This window comes from Vicugna pacos, chromosome 21 (assembly GCF_048564905.1).
Source record: "Vicugna pacos chromosome 21, VicPac4, whole genome shotgun sequence".
Lineage (NCBI taxonomy): Eukaryota > Metazoa > Chordata > Mammalia > Artiodactyla > Camelidae > Vicugna > Vicugna pacos.
The window spans coordinates 11,246,744-11,261,830 of record NC_133007.1 but is presented as its reverse complement, the minus strand read 5'-3'; the positions used below and the strand labels follow the sequence as shown (position 1 = coordinate 11,261,830).

Below are 15,087 nucleotides of genomic sequence, written 5' to 3'. Positions count from 1 at the left end.
TGGCACTCAGCGCCTCACTGCTTCACTGCTGTTGCTGCAAAAAGCTCTCCCTGTTTTTTTTTTTTCCCTCCCAGAGGGAGAAGCTCCCTTTGCTGGGGTTTTTCTTCCTTCCCTGAGCCTGGGTCGTTGACACAAAGGAGGCCAAGAACTGCCATCTCCCCTCTCTACAGCACAGCAGCAGGTAATTCAGTGCACCTCTGTTGAGTGCCTACTGTGCGCACAAGGACCTTTTCTCTTTCTCCCAGATAATGCTGCCTAACAACAAGTAGAAACCTGCCAACTACCTGAGTAAGGGGCTCCAAGTTGACCTAAAGACATAGACTGTAAAGTCAAGGAATTAATTTTTTGCCAGGAAATGAATCAGCACAGGGGAACTATAAAGCATGACTAGTTAAGGGTCCCAAGGGAAATGCAAGCACATGGTTATGGCAGCAGCAAGGAGGAAGTTCTTCATTGCAATGAGGAATCTAGGCAGGGCTTCAAGGAGGGTGTGATGTGAGCTGGCTCCTGGTGGGGGAATGGGATGATTAAATGCGGTGAGGATGAGTGTGAAGGGATCCCAGGCTGCTTTAAGAAAGCACAGCTGGCTCAGAGAAAGAATCCAATCAAGGTGGCCCCTGCACCAGGCCCAGATCTGGGGACTTCGTATCTCCCCTTGTTACCATGGCAACACTCAAATAGCTTACTCCAGGCGGGCCCTCTCCCAGCCAGCCGCTCTAATCCATGGCATTCCAGGGACAGCCTGGCCCATGGAGAGGGTTCCTCAAGGTTGTGACCTGAGGAGGAGGGCGGCTACTGGGAATCTTTGCCTCCCTCCTTACCTGTTAGGACTTGAATGTCCAAGGACGGGGCAGGAGGTGACTGGCAATGCCCTCGGCCAAGGACCTTCAGGGGATGTTTTCCACGTTTGACCGTGAAAGCAGATTAGTATGTAAGAAAACTTAAGTGGATAGTGAATTTTCTGCCTCCTTCCCTCCCAACTCCAAACACACTTCATTCCTTTGTATATTCCTAAATTTGGTGATAATCTTGAATTCAAATCTGGGGCCACGAGGGTAACCAAAGCTGGTTCCAATTGGCACAAGTTCAAAGGGATCAGTCTCTCTCTTACATATAAACACACACACAGAGACTCAGCCTAACATGTAAAAATACTGTTAACATTTAGCACAGGGTTTGTGGAAACCAAATGATATATATATACACACACTTATATATACTATATATATACACACACACACGTGTATATATATATACATGAATATGTGTGTATGTCTGTGTGTGTGTATATATATACATATATATAGTGTATATATATGTGTGTGTGTGTATACATATATATATTTATTATATATATAGTGCAAGAAGGGCAAACCTAGGTCACAGGTTGCAAACTGGAAGCCCACTAGGTAGATGTGACCAGCGAAGAGAAGTTGTTTGAGCCACAGCTTCCGGCGCACATAGCATGTCCTCCCTAAATCCCCACACGGCTTGTTACTCTGTTAGGTGGACCAGCTCGGGCCAGAGGCTGCCCCTCCCCGATTCGCTAGCTGTCTGACCTTGGAGAGTCCCTTTACCTCTTGATGCCTCAGTTCCCTCAACTATAAAGGAAGAAAAAGAGTAGACTCTAGCCACTGAATTATTGTGGAAATCGGGGGTGGGGTGTGGTTAAATAATCTGTATCGTGTGGTTAAAGCAGCTCCTGGCACAGAGTAAGTGTTCTGTAAATGTAAGCTTTATCTGTCAGGTCCTGTGGGGGTTGAGCTTCTGACCCCCTCTATGATCTGATGGTAGGGAGGTCAAGGAAGCAGAAGGAACATGGTATTTGATGACTCCTGTGTGGAGCATGGAAAGATGCCTTTGGTTAACTCTCCAGCGAGGAATTCTCAGGCCTGTAAAACTGAGGCAAAGGTTGCCCTGTGTACAGCCCCCACCAGCTAGGGTAAGAGAAAGGAAGATTCAGTGGCCTGGGCTTTTTTTTTTTTTTTCTGGAATCATGGGTTACATAGAGATCATCATGGTTGAAAATGTCTGTCCCTCTCTCCTACCTCAGCTCCCTGGCGATGCGTGAAGTTATTGTGGGAGACTTGTGTGATTCTCCTTGGACACTGTGGCACAGATGCATTTCACACCTGCTGTTCCACTCGACTGTAAACTATTTGAGAGCTTCTTTCTCTAGGAATCCCCAGGCCTCGTTCAGTGTTGGCACATAGCAGATGCTCAACAAATGCTTGTTGCTTGGTTGGTGAACTGATTGATTATGGAATGGACAAGACCCAGAGTTAACAGCATCTGTGTGAGGCTATACGGTACTTCCTCCAGGCCAGGGTGCCCACGTTCACTCCTGGTACCTGCGCCCTCATATCTTCACAATCTTTGCACAGGCTTCCACAGGGCCAGGTCACAGGCAGTATAACAGTGCAGGGCGATAACAGGTGGAGGCGACCAGGACTGGGGCGTGTGCAGATCAAGAAGGCCTTGCAGTGGGTCGAGCTTTCACAGTTGGGGTAGGAGCCCAGAGCAGCAGCTTATGGCTTTGGCAAGCAGGTCAGAGCCTGGAGAGCCAGCTGTGCAGGGAGGGAGCAGGTATCAGGGGATGCTGAGAGCGGCACTGCCTAGAGCCTGGGCAGTGGGTGGGGAGATGGTGGCACCAGCGAGCCCAGGACAGGCTCTCATCCCAGGGAGGAGGCTGTTTCCCACACTCTGGGCCAGCGGGCAGGACTGCAGCTAAGGGCTTGTAGGCTCCTCGGCACAGGAGGCCTGCAGGTGGGATCTATGCCTGTTTTTGTTTTTTTTTTTTAATTCCCTGCAGCCTCCAGTATGATGTTAGGCATGCACAAAGATGTTTAGGAAGTGTGTATGAAAAAATACTAACTACCATATATAAAATAGATAACCAACAAAATCTTACTGTATAGCACAGGGAACTATATTCAATACCTTGCAATGGCCTATAATGAAAAAGAATATGAAAAGAAGTATATACATATATATGTATAACTGAATCACTGTGTTGCACACGAGAAATTAGCACAACATTATAAACCGACTCTACTTCAATAAAAAAAATATGCAGCCAGAGCCAGGCTGGGACAACTTCTGCCTTCAAAGCAAGCCAGCAGGGCTTCAAAGAGTTTTTACAGTTCTTTTGCAGAGAGGAGCTGAACGTCAACACCAAAGGTAAGTGATGGTACCAGATCTCACTGAAAATCTGTGGGAAAGAGGAGCGAGAACTACCAACTGGGAGAGTCTAGACCTTCCCGTGAGGTCTCTGCTTCTTGTACCTGCTGACTGAGGTGATCTGCCTCAGATGCGGGATAGTCTCAAGCTAGGAGCCCCTGAGGCAACAACACAACCTTGAGATGAAATGGAGACATTATTCTGGAAAGTGGTTTACCAGTTCATTCCATTTCTGTTTTAGGATCCCAGGTCCCCGTACAGACTCCTCACCTGGGAGTGAAGCACCAGTAAATGCTGAGATACAAATGAACCTTGAAAACATTATGCTAAAGGAAAGAAAGGCATACTTTGTATAATTCCATTTATATGAAATATCAGCATAGACCAATCCATGGAGACAGAATGCAGATGGGTGGTTGCCAGGGGCTGGGACGAGGGAGCAATGGGAGGTGCCTGCTTAGTGGGCCTGGGGGTTCATTCTGCAGTGATGGAAGTGTCTCAGCACCAGATGGAGGTGGTGGTTCTACAGCACTGTGAGGGTCCTAAATGCCATGAAAATGGTTAATTTTATGTCTTGTGAATTTCACCTGTGGGAGGAGATAATGCAAAATTTCTTGAAAGCTGATACATGGTAGGTAAATGGAAAAGAATAATATGGTTGCCATTATTAATGGTTTAAAAAGTATAACGTCATTGATTAACTTGTTAGCATGTAGTCAGTACTTCACTCCAGTACCAAGTGTTGAATGACCACGTACCTCAGTGGTTTAAGTATTCCTTAAAATGAAGGAATAATATATTTTTTTAAACCGCTGAAAATGTATTCCTGGAAAATGTCAGTCAGGTGCATTGAACCTTCTTCCCCCTTGTATCCCATGTTCTGTGACTGTGTCCCCTCCCCTTGTCCCAGACAGGGTGGAGGAAATGCAGTGTCTGTCTGGAAATGAGATGTTCTTTCCACATCCAGCTTTGGAAACCTGGGCCCGCCATCCTTTAAAAACACAGTAAAAACCAGCTCTTTGCTCTGAGGGGTCAGTAATATCTTTGTGCAAAACTACAAAGAGCGCAGTAGTTGGAAATCAGCAAGTGTCCTAAGGCACCCGGCGCACCGTTGCTTTTTTTTTTTTCTGAATCAGAGAAAGCTTTGGGCCAAACATCCCACAGGGTCTGAGTTACTAATTTGGAAACTCGGAGTGCCCTGAGCAAGCAGGTCACATCTGAGTGGTGCGCTGTGCCAATGTGCTCCCCTCTCCCTGGGGAGGTTTCACTATGGGATGGAGTAGGGGCACCCATGTGACGAGTCTGGAGGTTTTAATCTAGGCCATGGCCATGCTGCGCGGGCTACTCAGCAGACTGTGGGCCTTGGGCGGGAGCGAACATTTCAGATCAGGAGCGGAAGGTGGAGCGAGGGGAGGGAGGGTGGAAGCCATTAGTCACTTACAAGCAAAGAGCTTGACAGATGGGGTAAGCCTGCAGGGCTGGCCCTGAGAGTGGTCTGTCCCCTTCCAGCCTTGCCACTTCTCCCCAGCAGAACGTTGCGTAAACAACCGTGATGTTTTTGTGAAGCAGCCTGGTGGGCGGGAGGCAGCAGTGGCGGTCATTTTTGTGTGCCTCAAATTCTTAGCCCCAGAATTCAACAAATGGCCACTGAGAACCTAGTGTGCACAGTACAGGTTCATGGGAGTCTAGAATGGTTGGATGGACATTTGTTTGCTCCTAGTCTGCGATCACTGGGAAGGTCACTTTGACCCCAGCATTAGTTCTTGGGTGGTTTCGGGCCAGGTGCCAGAGTGGCTGTTAGGAGCCTCCAGGCTACGGCCGGGACCTTTACAGCCGGGGGGCTTTTGAAAGCTGGCATTTTGTCCTGTTGGAGCTGAAACCTCAAGCAAAAGGGCCCAGACTCAGGAACTTATTTGGGGTGAGGTGGGAATACTTGCATGTAGGACTTCTCTCATATAAGGTGGCCACGGTCACAGTTAGGGTAAGACCCAGCGTGTTCACTGTGTGTCCTTCTGTTCTCATAACACTAAAGCTAACTAAACTTCCCAGTTTCCCCTGCTTCTTCCTCTGCCCTCAATCCCCAGCCTCCACACCCATGTCTAAACCTGGGTGCTCCCCACTTTTCCTTCTCAGGACAATTTGAAGACTGAGTACTATAACATACAACTATCCTGACTGCTATTATATTTTTCTCTTCTCTTCTGCCAATTTTCCTTTATGATTTGCCTGGAAAACTAAAAGAAATGGCTGATGGGCTTTCCTTCAGGCTTGAAATTAGGCTTCTATTTGAAAAGAATAGAAGTCAACTGCAAAACATCCTAAAAGGAAGGAGTTATAGACAGTCAAGGGCAAGGCTTACAAACACAGTCTTCAAATTTGATGAAGAAACATGGCAATGATTAGGTTTTCTTTCACTTCTTAGCAACAAATTCCATGGAGCGGTTTGCTTAGAAGCGTGGGAGTAAGTCTCTTCCCATGGCCAAGATTCAGTTTGGACACTGCCTTGGCCCCTTGGGAGTTGCCCTAAGAAAGGAATCTTGTGTTTGTGTGGAGTTCATTTTGGAACTCAGCTACTCTTGCCTGGTCTCCATTAAAAGTCCACTCATGTCCCCAGGTGGTGCTCTGTTCAGCTAGCCCGGGCTGATGTGGGGGAAAAGTCAGATACCTGAGCTGGTCTGTAGCCCTGGGGATTGCCTATCCAAGAATTTGCAGTAGGTTTTCTTTTTGCTGCTTGAAGAGGGAGAAAGTCTGTCTGCCACTGTTGTATCTTACTGTGCCTGTGATGGTCTCATGAGCTCCGGTGATTCACTTAGAGCCTTTCTCAGTGAATGGTAAGTGTGTATCATATTTGATGTGTAATGTGCACCCACTCACTGGTCTGGAAACAGTTTAGTGACAAGTTTCATGAAACACTAAATGGGTTTTGGTTCATTAAGGCACCCAGTTCTGTTTCTCTTCTTGAGGGATCTTTGGGAATTCTTGAGAAAAGTTTAAGGATTGATGTGGAGGAAACAGAGGGATGAGTGCAGCGTGGAGATTGCCTTAAAGGAGATCTGCCCACATTTCTTGAAGATCTGCTCTTGGTTCTCCCTGAAGGCCACTCAGGCAAGATGTAGTCTTCAAGAATAGTCTTTTCATTTTGCCTTTCTGCCAGCATTTGAATGTCTGTGCATGTCTCTGTGTGTGAGGCACAGATGGTCCAGGTGACAAAAACCCTGGAGAGTGTTCACTACTCCTGAACTAGGATTCTGGTCCCTTCACTAACCAGCTGTTGACCCGGGCACACACTTCACTCCCTGAACCTTAGTTTGCTCATCTGTGAAGTGAGGGGGAGGAGCTGGCTTATTTCTACAGTGTTTTTCCATTTGAAGTCTATGCGTCTGTGGTTACTTCCTTTTCTTCATCAACAACCAGCCCCTATCAGAAGTCTGTTTACTTGAAAGTTTTGATGTTGGCATAAAGTTTGAGCTTCACTGGGTTGGAATATGTCAGGCTTCTCTGGTTGGGACAGAGGAAAACCAGAGACATCTATGCCAGCAAAAGATGCTCACTAGGAGTTTGAGATCTGCAGATACTAACAACCATATATAAAGTAGATGAACAACACATTTCTACTGTTTATCACAGGGAACTATATTTAATATCTCATAGTAACCTATAATGAAAAAGAATGTGAAAAGGAATGTATGTACACGTATGACTGAAACATTATGCTGTACACCAGAAATTGACACAACATTGTAAATTGACTATACTTCAATGTGCACCCACCCACTGGTCTGGAAACAAAAATAAAACAAATTTAAAAAGATGCTCAGATTCAGGGTCACTGCAGGTTCAACTGGCACATTGGTGAGAATTAGGAAAAAAGTGTCCCCCTCCCCGGGTGGACTCGGCTGCAAGTGGGGTGCATGCATGGCCTAGCAAGGGGAATCCTGGCTGCTTTCAGCCCTGTGAGCTCCCAGGAGCCCTCGTGCAGTGCACAACCTGCAAAGGCTTTAGTGGCACATTCCCTTCTTTGGTCAATGGCCTCATTAGGTACGGAGTAAAAAGAAAAGCAGCCAGGATAGATGCCCGCCAGTGCTCTGACGGAAGGGGACTTCTGTAATTACTCCCTTAAAATATTTCATGCAGTTAAAAAGCTGCAAGTCCAGGCCTAAGATTCTGCCCAGATCCTACACCTACACAGCCCATCTGATTCAGCAGGAAGGATTAGTAATAATAATAATAAAACGCCTTACATTTTTATAGAACCTTACAATTTATGTAGCACATTAAATGTACTTTCTTTTTCAGTTTGATTCTGATTCTAACCATTGCCCTGGTGCATTATAATTATCCCCATTTTAAATATAAGGGAAATGAAGCTGAGAGATTCAAAGGCTTGTTCAAGGGCAGCTAATAAGTGATCAAGGCAAAAACTGAACCCATGTCTGTCTAGTTCCAAGTTCAAGGTTTTTTTTTCTTCCACACCCGGTCACATCAGATCCTGATCCAGACACTGGCAGCCAGACCGAAAGGACCATTCTACAGAGGTTTAGAATTAGTCTGAGAAAGCTGTCCTTCTTGTTTTAAAGGAGGAAGGCCTCTCCCACACAGGTGCAATGACTAGACCTGCAGTATGAGCTCTGGAGACGTCCTGGCAGACCTTAAAATTAACGTATTTGTTTCTCACATGGAGGAGGGATTCCTGGGGATATATTTGTTCAGTTAAATGCATCTGTACCACCTGCGCCATTAACCCACGGTTCTTGGCAACATTTTAGGTAGCATCCTGCAAGGCACTGGGGAGAGTCTTGGGAGTCTGGAGAGAGTCATCTGTATGATATGAAGAGAATATCTGTAGGCCATTACTGACAAATCCAAGACTCTTCAGCGTCAGCGGGGTCTCACTGCTAGTGTAACACAGGCCTTTTTAGCTTCCTTCAGCGCTGCTTTTATGTGCAGCATCTGGGATAGTTAAACTGGAGCAGCCTCTGCTTGTCCTTGGGCCCCAGAGTATACCCACTCCTTGTATACCCACTGCCTCCCATGTATCTCCACCCAGACATCTCCTGCGTACATCCAACTTAAATGTGTCTGAAGTGTTCATCACCTTCTCCCACAGTCTGCTTCCCAAGCCCACTCCTTCCCTAGTTCATGTGATTCCCATGGCAAGCATCACAATGCATCCCCCCATCCACAGCTCAGCACCTTATAATCCTCTGCTCTGCTCACTGCTCCCTAGCCACGTTCACCTGGTCACCAGGTGCCTTTGAGTCTACTTCCTAAACACCATTAAACTCCATGCCCTTTCCTCAGTTCCCTCTGCCATTATCTTAATTGAGGGCCTCCTTATCCCTCTTCTCCATCTCTCCAAGCCAGCCTCCATCTGGCCATTAGTTCTCTCTCCAAACACAAATCTGACCATACCCTTTCCCTGCTTAAAAGTAAAAAATAACTTCCCACTGCGACAGGAAAGAGCTCACGCTTCTTTGTGGGGGGGGGGGATCCCTGTTATGTGCACTCCCCTCAACCCGCCATTGACTTCGCTGACACTCCTTCCTCTGCCTGAAACACCCTTTCCCCAGGAACACCCGATCATTTTCAACACCTGCTCATCCATCACATCTGCAGGTAATTCCTGGGGGAGTTACTCACTCCCTCCTCTGGATTGTTTCAGCGTCCCATAGTTACTGCTGTGATGAGCTTTACTATTCTGAACTATACTTTATTTCTCTGTCTCATTTACCAGACTGTAGGTCCTCAAAGGCAGCAACTGTATTTTCTTTGGACTCCAAGGTCCTGGCATGCTGCCTGGCACACAGTGGGTACAGTAACTGTGAAATGAACAGATGGGATAGATGTACATCCCTCTGACGAAATCAGTAACTCGGGTTGTTGAGTGTTCCTTAGTCTCTTGGGATTGCTCTTCAGGGAAAAGGGCAGAAATCATCGTTGCTTTATTCCACAGGCTAAATATTAACAAAATCTGGAGGCTGGAGAAACACTTATTTTGCAATGCATTTCTTTCCTACAGTTGTATTTGGGGTGGGGATGGGGAGCCAGAATTTCAGATGAAGGACTTGATCAAATTTTTTTAGTATAGCTGCCATCCCAGCCTAGCACCAGGCAAAATGTAGGCACATCAGACTAAGAGGTTGATGGTAAGATCCTTGCTGAATTCTCTGGTGGAACTCTCAAACCATTTTGTATAGGTTAGGAACAACCTAGCGTCAATGCTACAAGTCCAGCTCCTTATAACCCAAGGCTCTTCCATTATCCAATAGGACTTCAGAATGAGGGTCCCTTAAAATTAGCTTCAGGTTCTTATGGACTTCAGCTGAGTGAATGAAAAGCAACAGCTTTGGAAGGAAAGTGCTTCTCTGATGCTCATGTGCACCTCCCTTCCTCATTCAGCAGAATCCGCGGAGCGGCTCTGCAAGGTAGCTAGCGTGCGGGCTGCCAGCGTCCTCTGTGAAGTGAGGGCAGCGCTCCTCTGCTTCAGTTTCCCTTTCGGTTAGGCAGGACGCTGTTGCCACTAGCTGATGTCTACAGTTTATTTAACTCTATTATTGCATAATTTATTCCTGTGAAGCTCTTCAAAATACTAGGGAAACAGGTCTCATTGTGTCCTCCATTCTACCTTCAAGGGTGGGGCGGGGGCTGGGAGTGGGACCGCTTAGAGAGGCAGGGAAGTTAGGAAGCAGTCTGTGTCACAGCAGATCTCCCCCACGGCTCCGACAATAGTAGGCAGGTTCCCATCCCACCGCTGGCTCCAGGCCATGTTTTTGTTGTGGCCAGTTTCTTAGCCCCTTAGACAATTTGGCTTCACCTGGAATAATTCAGAAACGTCTGAGCCCCGGATGCTTTTTGGAGGGTCTCAACCCTTGGCTTTTTCAGTAGCAAACAGAACGGCCCTCTGTCCCTTTTAAGCGGCTCCTATGGCAGTTGTCAGCCAGAGGCAGAGAACTCCACCCCAAAACCTGCCAGGAGCCCATGTGGACTCAGCACAGAAGCAGATGTCAGGCTGCTGAGAATCCCTACAAAGAAGGGAAACGCTGGAAGTGAAGTTGTGAAGGGGCAAGAGGCTATTTGGAAACAATTCTTAAATCTCTCTTATCTCTGGGGCTGGTCTCATCCTTCTAAGGAAAGAAGTGAGTGGGAAGTCCCCTTCCAAACTAAGGCAGCTTAAAGTCAAGTTTTTAAAACACACACACACAACAACCACAAACGTCTTGAGACTCACCTTTGAGTCTACCGGAGGGCTTCCTGCAGGCGCGGCCGCCCAGGGGGCCGCCGGGTGCTGCCGGCGAGACAGCGATCTGGCGCAGGGGCGAGGTCCCGATGCCTCGTCGGAAGCCCCTGGAAGTCCTGCGCGGTCCAGGCCTGGGTGCAGGGTCAGCGGGGACCGCCCCGCGCCGCGCGTACCTGCCGCCGGCTGCGAGAAAGGCGCCCTCTGTGTTCCCTGCCCTCTCGCTGGCTGACGCCTCGCATTTTTGAGGTTTCACTCCAACTCCGTCCTGCCCCTGATGTCAGAGGCTCGACTTCCTGAATCAGACTCACTCCCTCTCCCGCTCCCTGGGCTCGGCCCAAACTTTCCTCCCCGGGGCCCGCAGAGGCCGGGTGCCCTTGGACTTGGGCGCACACTGCCCAGCCAGACGCACCTTCCCACCCTCGCGGTCTTCCCGCCAGTTACCCCCTCCGCGACCCCGCCCTTACGTGTGGGTGCCCCGTCGTCCCGGAGCACGCCTCCTGCAGGACGCAGCCGCTCGCTCTCCTGCTGCGGCGCCAGTCCCCAGTCGCTTTCACAGGCGCACTGAAGTTCCCAGGGACGGGAGCCCTAAACTGAGGAAAGTCGGTTTAAGTGAAAACAGCCCAGCCCTTCCTAATAGAGCAGCCTTCTTTGAAAGGAGGTGGAAGGTGTTGGAGAGGGAGGCCATGGGGCAGATTGGGTGGAGGCTCCAGCGCTTTATCTGAGCAAAGGAAACGAGCTCCCCTGGTCATCGCTGTGTGCACCGAAGGGTGCATGCAACACCTCAGAAAAGCCTTTGCCGGGCTCACTGGAGGTGATAAGGAACACTGTGCACCAGCAGGAGTTGTCGGAAGCAGAGATGGAGGGGAAACTGCCTTCATAAAGTCCTCAGAGGTGCTTCCCCTCTCATCCTCAGTTGCCTTACATCCACTTTTTACTCAGGTCATGGGTCAGGTTTCCAGCACCTGGAAAGCTAGGAAATGAAAGAGCTGCGCCACGCCACGTGGGATGGAGGACTTCAGACACAATGTTTCTGATGACCCAGGGCAGGGAGCTTGCTCACTGTCTCCAAGGTTACTGTGTGTGTAGGGAGAGGGGGGTGATGACAGAACCTGGCCCTGGGATGTCTAGGGGCTCCTTGGAGGTCTTTCCATGACACGGACCCGAGATGCTGCCCTCTTGACTGTTTTTGCCAAGTGCCCAGGTGCTGAGCTGTGTCTTGCCCTCCCTCCATCTACCGTGCTTGAGTGCCGGTGTCCTTTGGCCTCTGCGTATGGGCATTCAAATGACTGGTGCAGCCAGCTGTTTCAACTGAGGAACAAGAGATCTGTTTCTGTTAGTGCAGGAGAAACTAAATGACTAAGTTGAAAGACCAAAGAGAAAACCCAGCCCTCTAATCAGAAATGCCAGGGATGATTAAGGAAAGAGAAAAAATAGTTTTCCTCTAATGGCTCTAATGGAAATTAGATGAGACCCTCTTCCCAGAAACCCAGGTGGAGGGAACTCAGTCTGAATTTGAACAAGAAGAGGGGAAAGGTGGGTCCCAGAAGCAGGTGGGCTAACAGGTGGTCAGGTAGGGCCAGCAGAGGTTGGAAGATCGGCTGGAGGGACTGCTTGGAAGTGTCTAGGCTGAGGGGCTTCACTCAGCACATGTGCTTACTGAGCTGCAAAGTCTTCAATCTGTAGTCCCACTTTGACCCTACACATGTCTACCTGTGTAGGGTTGGTTCCTCTCACACTGTTGGAGCTTAAAGCCAGAGTCTAACAGAGCCCCGAGGAAGGGGTGGGTTTGGGTCAGCGGCAGAGTGAGGCCTTGAATGCTGACATGAAGATTGGGGAACAGAGATGTTCTTCCTTGCTGAGGACACTGGGCACTGTGCCAGGAGCTTTGTGCATAACTTACCATTTAGCCGTTCACAACACAGTTAGGAGATGTAGTATCATCCTTGTTTTACAGATGAGGAAACTGAGGTTCAGAGTAGCTTCCTCAAAGTCACATAACTAATGGTGAAGCCTGGCCCCTCAGTCCATCCACTGGATCGTCGAGTAGAGGAGGAATTCACCTTCTGTGAAGGAATTCCACACGTGAATGGGGATAGCTTTCAGGCCTGACATGAGGCCTGTTGAGGGAAGGTTACGGAAGAGGCTTTCCTGGAAATCTAGAGCAGCATCACAGATAGGCTGTGGCCTCAGCGACAAGTTTTAGGGTTGCTTTTAAGAGAGAACAAGATGAAACTAAACAAAAGAAATTGAGGTAGTTGACTTGAGCTTAGGGCTTAACAGACGTGGCTATCAATGGCGGAAAGAAAACTGGAGGCCTGTCCACAAGGCGGTATCTCTGTGATGTCTTAGTAAATGGGGAAGGCCAGTAGCTTCAGCGACAGAGAAAGCAGGGGGCAAGATGGCGGATCTGCTCACCCGGGCTTACCAAGGCTGCAGAGTCTGTTGAGGGACTGGCATTAATAGGAAGAAGCAATGATGGCAGAAGTAAAGGAGTGGGCGTCCGGCCAGGGCGTTCTCACTCTGGGTGGATGATGCATCCCTTAAGAGAAAGCAGGTTAGAGCTCCCACCTACTATTTTATTCTCTTGGCAGTGAAATCCCAACACTGATGACATCATGGATGGCCCTAGGCACCTGCGGTGCTTTATCCTCATTATTTTTCATGTTTTTGGTGAAGACACTTAGGAGTGGTCAGGAGGTTAGTGGGCTCTAAATGGAGTGAAACAGAGCATTAACATCTAATTAAAAAAAATAGCCAAAATAAGCAGATTTGTGAACTGAGACTGGAGATTTGAGTGACTACACCCTGCTCACTCTAGCACCTGCTAAGCTCTGGTTTCACATCAATATGTTGGGGGCAAATGTGTTACTTCCCTCTCAGGGTGCTGTGAAAATCAAGGGGATATTTAATATAGAACCATAGCCTGTTGTGAAGGCCAGGACTGACCACACTTGCTTTTCTTTCTTGAAAATGCCCCATTTCAGACAAGTTGACCCACACTCTTGGCCAGCATCTGTCCACCTTGTGCTGCCTGCAGACACTTTGCCATCAGTTTGCAAACTCCCTAAGTCTAGAAGCCGTGTCGAATATAATGTGTTGGCACCCAGGACAGTGCTGTCCCCAAATGGGCATATTCTTCAGGGATGGAAAATATTAAATTGAGAACATTATCTTACCGTCGCCTTAAACTGTGGTATATTCTTGCCTGCGACACTTGGGAGAGGGTCTAGAAGCGTACACGGGCTACAGAAAGTCCCTCAGTGGCAGCCTGGGTGCTTTAGGAGCCTCCTGGAAGGCAGAAGGGCTGTTGACAGGGTGCAGACTATTAGAAGGAGACGCTCAGCCTATAAGTGGTGCGGATAAGATGAGTACAGGCTTGTTCACCGGATCTTGAAACTTAGCAGCGCCTTGGAACCATGAGGGAGACAAGTTCAGGACAAGTCAGCGGAAATACTACACCGCGCAACAGGTAATGAATTTATGGGATGTATTCTCTCCCGGGGGTGGCGCAAGCTGGCACCATAAATGGATTCCAGAAGGGTTTGGACAGACACGTGGATGGCAGAGCCATAACGGAACGCTGCAGGAAGCTGAGATACACTCCATGTGGTCGGAAGTTCAGGGCGCACAGCAGGCGTGTGTGTACATGGGATCTTTGTAGACAAGAGTCCTGGCCTGGATTTGAGCCAATGGGCATCACCAAGCCTATCTCCCTAATTCTACTGTCTCTGTGGCCTTGGCCTCATGAAGGTAGCAAAACCTTGTTCTTTTTACCTTAGCCAAGTATTTTCAGCCAATACTGTCTTTTATTTTTAGTCTCATGCATGTTCAGTTTTAGCAGGTTACCCCCAAACCAGCGAGTTTTCCAGCTAAATTACAGCCATTCTAAGAAAGTGCTTCCTCCCCGCCCCACCTCTGCTCACTTCTCACACTTGCCCACCCCTTACCGCCTTTTTCAAATGCATTGCTTTTTCATTTTGGCTTTGGATTTCTAAACAGATTTTTGTGAGCCCGTTTCATACCAGTTATTATATTTATCTCTTGCAATTAGATTTCTCTTCCCTAAACTGTCTAATTCTGACATAAATTACTCTAATTGCAAAAGCTCCTCTAAAAAGAGCAGTGACAGTACACTTTTCCCGGGAGCTCTTTTTCATGCCCCATCCAGCATGTCTTCAGTGCTACATCAGGCATGCCAGGGAAAATGTTACCTTTATGACTGGAGCTTCCTTGGGGGAAGCTTAGGAAACTCTGAAGTGCCTCCTCTGGTAAGCCCCATGTCTGCCCCCACACCCGTGTCCGTCCACTCCACGTGCTCTGTGCTCTCTCTAGTGCTCCTGTAAGTAAGTTCTAGAGACGGAGCCCCACTCCCAGCAGCGGGGCTGGTGAGGGGTTGGTGCTGGCTTGGAAGGCCCTTTGTTTATACCTCTGGAGCATGAAGGGGCTTAGTTTTCATTTTCTGTTTCTGTCACACAGCACTAACCCCCCACCCCCCACCCCTGCATTGTTGTGTCTTGAAAGCAGTTTTTCCAGTGCTGTCCTGGCTTAGCGCACATGTAAACAAAGGGACACGGAATTCCGTTTTCTGGCGGGGGTCTCGGGGTGGGTCAAGAGAGCCCCACAGAATTCTCTTCTCGCCTCTTTGTGGCTCCCCTTGTCTTCTGCTCTTG

General features: G+C 48.5%; 1 protein-coding gene across 1 annotated transcript in view; it reads right to left on the bottom strand.

Moving 5' to 3' along the window:
* Positions 1 to 10,659, bottom strand: part of KIAA0040 (KIAA0040 ortholog) — a 29,172-nt gene extending 18,513 nt beyond the window's left edge. Inside the window, exon 1 of the mRNA XM_031688785.2 lies at positions 10,409 to 10,659. The gene's annotated coding sequence lies outside the window, so the exon portion shown is untranslated. The remainder of the gene's footprint in view (positions 1 to 10,408) is intronic.
* Between the last annotated feature and the right edge of the window lie 4,428 nt (positions 10,660 to 15,087).